The sequence below is a fragment of the Orycteropus afer genome, unplaced genomic scaffold (assembly GCF_000298275.1).
Source record: "Orycteropus afer afer isolate SDZICR_OR568_19922 unplaced genomic scaffold, OryAfe1.0 scaffold00585, whole genome shotgun sequence".
Taxonomy (NCBI): domain Eukaryota; kingdom Metazoa; phylum Chordata; class Mammalia; order Tubulidentata; family Orycteropodidae; genus Orycteropus; species Orycteropus afer.
In genome coordinates, this window is record NW_006922172.1 from 398283 (window position 1) to 406846 (window position 8564).

Here is an 8564-nt window from a genome sequence, read left to right on the forward strand (position 1 = left end):
GTAAGGAAGAAGTAAAACTATCCCTATTTGCTGACAGTATGATCCTATACTTAGAAAACCCAAAAGACTCAGCCAAAAAAAAACTAGAATTAATTAAGAGATTTACTGTAGTAGTGGGATACAAGATCAACATACGAAAATAAGTTGGATTCCTCTAAACCAGCAACAAGATTGCTGAAAAGGAAATCAATACCATTTACAATAGCTACCAAAAAAATAAAATACTTGGGAATAAATCTCACTGGGAACACAAAAGACCTATACAAAGAAAACTACAAAACACTACTTCAAGAAACCATAGAGAGCTATGTAAATGGAAGAACATTCCATGCTTATGGGTAGGACAATTGAACATTGTGAAGATGTCAATACTACCCTAAGCAATATATACATTCAATGCAATCTCAATCCAGATCCCAACAACATTCTTTAAGGATATGGAAATACCAATCACTAAATTTATATGGAAAGGAAAGAGACCTCGGATAAGCAAAGCACTATTGAAGAAGAACAAAGTAGGTGGTCTCACACTCCCTGATCTCAAAACCTACTATACAGTCACAATAGTCAAAACAGCCTGGTATTGGTACAATGACAGGTACATAGACCAGTGGAACAGAATTGAGAATCCGGAAGTAGATCCATTGACCTATGTTTAGTTTATTTTTGACAAAGGGCTGAAATTCATTAAATGGGGAAGAGATGGTCTCTATAACAAATGGTGCTGGCAAAACTGTATATCCATTTGCAGAAAAATGAAACAAGATCTGTCCCTCCCACCACACACAAAAACAAACTCCAGATGGATCAAAGACTTAAATGTGAAACCTAAAACTATAAAGTTCCTCAAGGAAAAAATAGGGGCAAACTTAGGAGCCATAATTGATGGCATAAAAGACTGTCAAGCATAACCTAATAGCAGAAGATACACTAGATGAATGGGACCTTCTAAAAATTTAATTTTTATGTGCTTCAGATTTCCCCAAAAGAATAAAAAGAGAACTTATAGATTGGGAAAAATATCCGGCAATGACATATCTGTCAAGGGACTTATCTCTAAATTTTATAGAAAACTCCAACACCTTCTCAACAAGAAAATAAACAATCCAATCTAAAAAAGGGCAGAAGACATTTATAGACACTTCACCAAAGAAGATATTCAGGCGGCCAACAAACACTTGAAGAAATGTTCAAGATCATTAGCTATTAGAGAAATGCAAATCAAAACAACAATGAAATACCATCTTGCCCCAGTAATAATAGCAAAGTTAACAAGACAGAAAATAACAAATGCTGGTGAGGATGTGGAGAGATTGGAACTCTAATACAATGCTGGTGGAACTATAAAATGATACAACCACTGTGGAAAGCAGTATGGTGATTCCTTAAAAAGTTGGAAATAGAAATATCATTTGATCCAGCAGTCCCATTACTAGTTATATATCCTAAAGAAGTGAGAACCAGGACAAGAACAGATGTATGCACACCCATGTTCACCGCAGCACTATTTACAATAGCAAAAAGATGGAAACCACCTAGGTGTCCTTCAACAGAAAATGGATAAGCAATCTTTGGTACATACACACAATGGAGTACTATGCAGCACTAAAGAATAATGTAGAATCTGCAAAACACCACGTAACATGGATGAACTTGGAAGACATTATGCTGAATGAAATAAGTCAATCACAGAAGGACAAATATTGTATTAGTTCATTATTGTAAAAAGTCATGGAAAGTTTTATATATGGAAGGAAGCTTTCTTTGTTGGTTACTAGGTATGGGAGGAGAGGGGACAGACAACTGCAAAACTGAAAAAATAAAACAAAGTTAAAAAAAAAGTCAAAAAAGAAAATGCTGAGAATGACAAGTTAAAGTGTCACATTCAAAAAGAATATTTCAAGATCTATCCTGAAGTACAGTGCTGTTAGGACAATGTTTGTATACCTAGATGGAACATCAAGGATCTATGGTGGTGTATTGCCTAAGTCATTTGACAGGTAACCAGAAGATTAGTGGTTCAAACCCACCAAGCACTCCGTGGAAGGAAGACTGGACAATATACTTCTGTAAAGATTTACTGCCTTGGAAACACAATGGAGGTTGCTATGAGTAGCAATTGACTCAATGGCAGTGAATATTTAATTTATTTATTTATGAAAGATCAGTTAATATGATTCTTATTCAAATTTTGCAACAACCACAAATGTCAAAGATGAAGAAATTGAAGATTTTTACCAATTTCTGCAGTCTGAAGTTGGTCAAACATGTAATTAAGATCCATTGATAATTACTGGTGATTGGAATGTGAAAGTTGGAAACAAAAAAGAAGGATTAAACTTTCACCCTAATCACAATAAAAATTTTTAAAAGAAAGAAAAAAGAAGGATTAGTAGCTGGAAAACAGACTTGGTGATAGAAACAACAGCAGCGATCACATGACAGAACTTTGCAAGACCAACAACTTATTCCTTGCAATTACCATTTTATAATAACATAAAATGTGACTACACACATGGATCTCACAATATGAAATACACAGGAATTAAACTGACTATATTTGTGGTAAGAGACAATGGAGAAGCTCAATATTATAAGTAAGAACAAGGTCTGGGGCCAAATGAGAGCAGACCATCAGTTGCTCATGTGCAAGTTCAAATCGAAGCTGAAGAAATTAAAAATAAGTCCACAAGAGCTAAAATGTGATTTTGAGTATATCCCACATGAATTTAGAGACTATCTTAAGAATAGAAATGAACACTGATGACCTAAGACCAGACAATTTGTGGGATGATATCAAGGACATCAAATGAAGAAAGCAAAAGATCATTAAAGAAAACAAAAAGAAAAGACCAAAATTCATGTCAGAAGACTTTCTGCAACTTGTTCTTGAAAATAGAGAAGCTAAAGTAAATAAAAGAAATGAAGTAAAACAGCTGAATAGAAAAGATTTTGAAGGCCAGCTTGAGAAGACAAAATAAAGTATTACAATGAAATATGCAAGGACCTGGAGTTAGAAAGCTAAAAGGGAATAAAGTAGTTGGCACTGCTTAAGCTGAAAAAACTGGAGGAAAAATTCAAGCCTCAAGTTGCAATATTGAAGGATTCTATGGGCAAAATATTGAATGATGCAAGAAACATCAAAAGAAGATGTCACTGTAACAAAAAGAATGGGTTCAACCATTTGGGAAAGTAGCATATGATCAGAACCAATGGTACTGAAGGAAGAAGTCCAAGCTACAATGAAAACATTGGAAATAACCATGGCTCCAGGAATTGATGGATTACCAATGGAGAAGTTTCAACAACGGATGCAATAGTGGAAGCACTCATGTATCTATGCCAAAAGATTTGGAAGGCAACTTCCTGGCCAACCAACTGGAAGATATCCATATTTGTGTCCATTCCAAAGCAAGGTAATGCAACAGAATGTGCAAATTATCCAACAATATCATTAATATCACAAGGAAGTAAAATTTTGCTGATGATAATTAAAAAACAATTAGCAGTACATAAACAAGGAGGGAACTACCAGAAACTCAAGCTGGAGGCAGAAGTGGATGTATGTTGTGGTTGAAGCTGTGTGTCAACTTGGCTGGACCACATTTCTGTGGTTTAAGCAATTGTGATGTGGGTTGTTCCAATGATGGGGTCAGATGTATATGTTTTGAGCAGCCAATCTGTTGGAAGGGAGTTTCACTAGAGGGGTGGCCTGCTTCCAGTATATTTATGAACATCCTGGGAAAAGAGACACTCTTCTGTGGATCAGGATTCTATTGTGCTGCCTACAACTGTCTGTGAGCAAACAATCCACTATTCGGCCTGGAGATCTTAGATTTGTCATTCATTGGAGTCAACAGCCAGTATACTGCCTGCCAACTTTGAACTCCTCAGCCCCTGCAGCTGCATGAGTCTGGAAAAGCCTCCAGGTTGATGTTTGATCCAAGAACTTGGGACTTGCCAACTTCTATAAGTGTATGAGCCATTTTCCTAAGACACTTTTCTCTATATATATGTATATAAGCTTCACTGGTTTTGCTTCTCTAGAGAACCCAGTTTAACACAATGTGGAATAAGGGATATCATTGTTAATGTCAGATGGATCCTGGCTATGTTTTATTGATTATGAAAGGCATTTGACTATGTGATCATACCAAATTATAGATAACCTTGCAAAGAATGGGAATACCAGAACACTTAATTGTGCCCATGAGGAAACTATCCATAGATCAAGAAACAGTCATTTGACCAGAACAAGAGGTCAAATATATATGACCCCTTGTCATTTGACCAGAACAAGGGGTCAAACTGTGTGGTTTAAAGTCAGAAAATGTGTGTGTAAGAGTTATATCTTTCACCATATTTATTGAGTCTGTATGCTGAGTAAATAATCCAACACACTTGACTATATGAAGAAGAACACAGGATCAAGACTGAAGGAAGACTCATTAACAACCTCTGACATCCAGATGACACAACTGTGGCAGTTATGGTTGTGTGTCAACTTGGCTGGGCCTGATTGAGTGGCTAGGTAGCTGGTGGTAGTTATTCCCCATGATGAGACTAGCAATCAACTTCATGGTGGGATCTACCACAAGTAGATGAGTAGCTGCTTTAGAGATGTGGTCTGCTTCCTATATATAAGAAGCAGTTTTGGGAATGGTTTATAGCTTATGGCATGCTCAAACCCGGCATGTAGCCAAGCTGTTGTTCAGCAGCCTGCCATGCTCTGCCAATCTTGGGACTTTTAATGGACTTGAATCCATGGCCTACTGTGTTGTTTGGTAACATTGGAACTGTACCATTTTATTTGTTGACCTTGGGCTTATTAGCCCCAGCAGCCAGCAGCTGCCTAAGTGAAGACATGCTTCTAGTTTCAGTGGGCTGGGAACAAGAGGTAGAGCTGAAGCCCAAGGTTGAGGTGCTTTCACACAGTCCCTAGAGCCTGGCACTTGGAACTCGGACTTCTAGCCTTCAAAATTGTAAGAGTAAACTCCTGTTTATTAAAGCCATCCACATTTGGGGTGTATTTTCTGTTAGAACAGCACAGAGGTAACCAGAACAACAACCTTTCTTGCTGAAGTGAAGAGAATTTGAAGCACTTACTGATGAAAATAAAAGACTATAATAGCTTTCAGTGTGGATTACACCTTCACATAGAGAAAACAAAAATCCTCACAACTGGACCAGTAAGCCACATCATAATAAACAGAGACAAGACTGAAGTTGTCAAGGATTTCCTTTTAAGTGGACTCAACAAGCAATGCCTATGGAAGCAACAGTCAACAAATAAAACATTGGGCTAGTCAGCAGCAAAAGACCTCTTTAAAGGGTTAAAAAGCAAAAATGTGACTATGAGGACTATGGTGCATCTAACTCAAATTATGGTATTCTCAATTGCCTCATATGCATGTGAAAGCTGGACAATGAATAAAGAAGACTGAAGAACTGATGCCTTTGAATTATGGTGTTGATGAAAAATATTCACTACAATGTAGACTACCAGAATTAATTAATTAATTAAATAAATAAATAAAAAACCACCACAAACCCACTGCCTTTGAGTTGATTCCTTTTCTGAGGTGGTAAATCTTTACAGAAGTAGATTGTCCCATCTTCCTTCTGTGGAGTGACTGGTGGGTTTGAACTGCCAACCTTCTGGTTAGCAGTCAAATGCTTTAGGCACTGCACCACGAGAGCACCTAAAGACTACCAGAAGAATGAACAAATCTGTCTTGGAAAACGTACAGCCAGAATGTTCTTTAGAAGGGAGGGTGGCAAGGCTTCCTCTCACTTTGAACGTATTATCAAGAGGGACCAGTGCCTGGAGAAGGATATAGTGCTTGGTAAAGTAGTGGGTGAGCGAAAAAGAAGTATTACCCTCAGTGAGATGACTGACAAAGTGGCTGAAACAATGGGCTCAGTCATAGCAACAGTTGTGAGAATGATGCAGAACCATGCAGTGTTTTGTGCTATTGTGCATATGGTCACTATGAGTCAGAGCCAACTCAATGGCACCTATCAACAAGAACTCAGGGTCCTGAGAATGCAAACTAAGGACCGCATCTAGAACAAGGTATTAACCCCTGTGGGGTCTGTCAAGGTGGCCACTGATTTTTCCCCGAAAAGCCCCGACTTTGCCAAATGTGAGGCCTACTACCCCTCTTCTCTTAAATCCTTTTATAATATCAATATTTGGAGTGCCCCCCTCCCAGAGTCACCTAGGCCATCAGCCATTATCATTACCCAAATAAATTGGGCTAAATGAGCTGAATTTATTCAGTCTTTTAGATATGGCCCTGGCACCAAGTAATGTAATAAAAATCTGGAGATATTATTATAGTCGATAGTCTTGGGATGTCTCACTCTCTCTTTTTTTCCCCAATGGACAGAAAGACTTATCATCTCTCTGAAAGACTGATACCTGTGAAGTATTGCTTTGATTTGTGCCACATGTTCCACTGACATCAAAAGCATTGTGAATTACCAAAGGACAGTTAATCTTTTACCTGGCTAATTATGCCAGCTCCTTGAATTTAGAAATAACTTGACTAAAAAAGAAATGCAGCTATAGATTTTATTGAATTGGATAATAATACTGCCTATAATGTATTGAACTTTTAAACTCTTACCTATAATCTCTTATTTACTCTTCACTGTATGAGCTAAGATTCATGTTTGTCACAATTATTGAAAAAAAAAAACACCAAATTCACTGCCGTGGTGTTGGATCTGACCCATAGCGACCCTTCCTTGGGTTTCTGAGGCAGTACACCATGGAAATAGATTATTATAGAGGTGCAGAAATTGAGGCTTAAAGAGAAGAGCAAGAAGGAAGTACCCAAGGCCTCAAACAACCAGGGGGTGGTGGACTGACACCCAAATGGCCCAATGCCAGAACCCAACACAGTAAATATCAAGTTAAGTAAGCAAAATCTCATTCCCAAACACTGAAAATATCAGTATTCAGAAAACAGAGAAGAGAGCAACCATTTTTTAAAATCTTTTCAGAAAATCCAAAAAAGGTGTGGAAGGTTTAGCTTTTTTGTTTTGGTTTTGTTTTGTTGATTTTTTTGTTTCTGTTTTTGTTTTGTTTCTTGGTTTTGCCTAAGAATACAGTCAAATATTTTTATTTAACAGACAAAAATATCGTATTTATTCAGCTTATGAAGTGAACTGAACTAAATGTGAAAGTCTTTCAAAAATGAGGTATCAGGAGGGAAATGATCTAATAGTTTTTAAAGTCTTATCTTTCAGACCTGGAAATTTGTAAAATAAATATGGAGATAAATTGGAAATTATTTTTAAATGGAAAATAGCTCAGAACAAATTCTTAGCTCTTAACTACCAAAAGAAATTGGCTGATGTTGAATGCTTAAAACATAACAATACTAGACTATCATAGTATTTTCCTTTGTTTTTAAAGGACAAATTCTAACATTTGTTGTTGTTGTTGTTATGTGCCGTTGAGTCAGCCCCGACTCATAGCGACCCCTCCTTGGGTTGCCGAGGCAGTATCACTATGGAAGTAGGTTGCCCAACCTTCCTTCTGAGGAGTGGCTGGTGGGTTTGAACCGTCAGCCTTCTGGTTAGCAGTCAGGTGCCTTAGGCACTATGCTACCAGAGCTCCTAAATTTTAACATGTTGTTGTTGTTGTTGTTATGTGCCATCAAGTCAGCCCCGACTCATAGCGACCCCTCCTTGGGTTTCCGAGGCAGTATCACTACGGAAGTAGGATTGCCCAACCTTCCTTTCGAGGAGTGGCTGGTGGGTTTGAACCGCCAGCCTTCTGGTTAGCAGTCAAGTGCCTTAGGCACTATGCTACTAGAGCTCCTAAATTTTAACACAGAGGTGACAGCCGTCTGGTTAGCAGGCAAGTGTCTTAGCCACTATGCTACCAGAGCTCCCAAAAGTGTTAATGAACTAGCTAGTATTGTTCTCTGGCCTGCCTAGAAGGTAAGTTCCAATAAAGATATCAAGTTGAATCCCAGGAATTATTTTGTATTGTCATTAAAAGTCATTAAAGGATAAGAGCTTTTGGAATACTGGTGTTTAAAGATGACATTTTTCAAATCTTATGAATAGTTTGGATGAGTCATTTATTTAACAAATATTTATTGACACTACTGCCAGGCAAGAAAAGAACCCATTGTCATAGAGTCGATTCTAACTCACAGTGATTCTAAAGCACACTGTAGAACAACTGCACCACAGGGTTTCCAAGGCTGTAAATTGTTATGGAAACAGACTGCCTCATCTTTCTTCCATGGAGCAGCTGGCAGTGGGGCTGAAATGATAAGACAGACTCAGAGCCTGTAGCGCCTAGTGGGGAAGAGAGCTGATAAATATACCATTATATTTATAAAGATGAGCATTACGCAGAAGAAACTATAAGCTAGGTGCTATTATATATATATGTATAAAATATTCATTTATTTTTTATTGTGATTTGGGTGAAAATTTACAGATCAAATACACTTTCCATACAGCAGATCACATACACTTTGTCTCATGACATTGACCACAATTTAGCACAATGCAACATCTCCTCTCCCACTTCCTCT